The 1,606-nt window shown below is 58.3% G+C and overlaps 1 pseudogene; it reads left to right on the top strand.

Annotated features, from left to right (window-relative positions):
- Positions 1-53: 53 nt before the first annotated feature.
- Positions 54-1,313, top strand: LOC116473049 (keratin, type II cytoskeletal 8-like; annotated as a pseudogene).
- Positions 1,314-1,606: the final 293 nt, after the last annotated feature.

Genomic DNA, 1,606 nt, shown 5'->3' with positions numbered 1-1,606 from the left:
TCCGGGCTGACCTGGGCAGAGGCTATGGTGGGACTAGCGGCATGGGAGGCATCACCGCTGTCACAGTCAACCAGAGCCTGCTGAGCCCCCTTAGGAGGTGGATCCCAACATCCAGGCCATGCGTACCCAGGAGAAGGAGCAGATCAAGAACCCCACCAACAAGTTTGCCTCCTTCATCGACAAGGTACTGTTCCTGGGGCCGCAGAACAAGAGGCTGGAGACCAAGTGGAGCCTCCTGCAGCAGCAGAAGACGGCTGGGAGCCACATGGACGTGCTCCAGAGCTGCATCAACAACCTTAGGCGACAGCTGGAGACTCTGGGCCAGGAGAAGCTGAAGCTGGAGGCGGAGCTTGGCAACATGCAGGGGCTGGTGGAGGACTTCAAGAACAAGTACTAGGATGAGATCAATAAGCGTACAGAGATGGAGAATCAATTTGTTCTCATCAAGAAGGATGTGCATGAAGCTTACATGAACAAGTTAGAGCTGGAGTCTGGCCTGGAAGGGCTGACTGACGAGATCAACTTCCTCAGGCGGCTGTATGAAGAGAAGATCCGGGAGCTGCAGGCCCAGATCTCCTCCACGTCTGTGGTGCTGTCCATGGACAACAGCCGCTCCCTGGACGTGGACAGCATCGTCGCTGAGGTCAAGGCGCAGTACGAGATCGCCAACCGCAGGCGGGCTGAGGCTGAGAGCTTGTACCAGATCAAGTATGAGAAGCTGCAGGCGCTGGCTGGGAAGCACTGGGATGACGTGCAGCATACAAAGACTGAGACCTCCGAGATAAACTGGAACATCAGTGGGCTCCAGGCTGAGACTGAGGGCCTCAAAGGCCAGAGGGCTTCCCTGGAGGCCGCCCTCGCAGATGCCGAGCAGCCTGAGGAGCTGGCAGTTAAGGGTGCCAACGCCAAGCTGTCCGAGCTGGAGGCCGCCCTGCAGCCGGCCAAGCAGGATACGGCGCGGCAGCTGCGTGAGTACCAGGAGCTGATGAACGTCAAGCTGACCCTGGACATCGAGATCGAGGTCGCCACCTACAGGGAAGCTGCTGGAGAGCGAGGAGAGCCGCCTGGAGTCTGGGATGCAGAACATGAGTATCCATACGAAGACCACCAGCGGCTATGCAGGTGCGCTGAGCTCGGCCTATGGAGGCCTCACCAGCCCCGGCCTCAGCTACGGCCTGGGCTCCAGCCTTGGCTCTGGCATGGGCTCCAGCTCCTTCAGCCGCACCAGCTCCACCAGGGCCGTGGTTGTGAAGAAGATCTAGACCTGCAATGGGAAGCCGGTGTCCGAGTCCTTTGATGTCCTGCCCAAGTGAACAGCCAGGGCAGCCCCTCCCAGCCTGCCCCTCCTGCGGCTGCCCCAGAGCCCGGGAGGGAGGCCGGGGAGCACAGGGAACAGGAGACCCACCTGAGGCTCAGCCCTAGCCCTCAGCCCACCTGTGGAGGAGTTTACTGCCTGGGGATACCCCCTTGCCCATGTCTCCAGCTACAAAACAATTCAATTGCTTTTTTCTTTCTTTTGTGTGTGTGTGTGTGTGTGTCCAAAATAAAACCTTGGCTAGCTCTGCAAAAAAAAAAAAAAAAAAAAAAATGGCTGCTACGATTGTTC

Source organism: Hylobates moloch, unplaced genomic scaffold (assembly GCF_009828535.3).
Source record: "Hylobates moloch isolate HMO894 unplaced genomic scaffold, HMol_V3 SCAFFOLD_8, whole genome shotgun sequence".
Taxonomy (NCBI): domain Eukaryota; kingdom Metazoa; phylum Chordata; class Mammalia; order Primates; family Hylobatidae; genus Hylobates; species Hylobates moloch.
The sequence above is the reverse complement of the archived record's forward strand: the minus strand, read 5'-3'. Positions and strand labels throughout refer to the sequence as shown.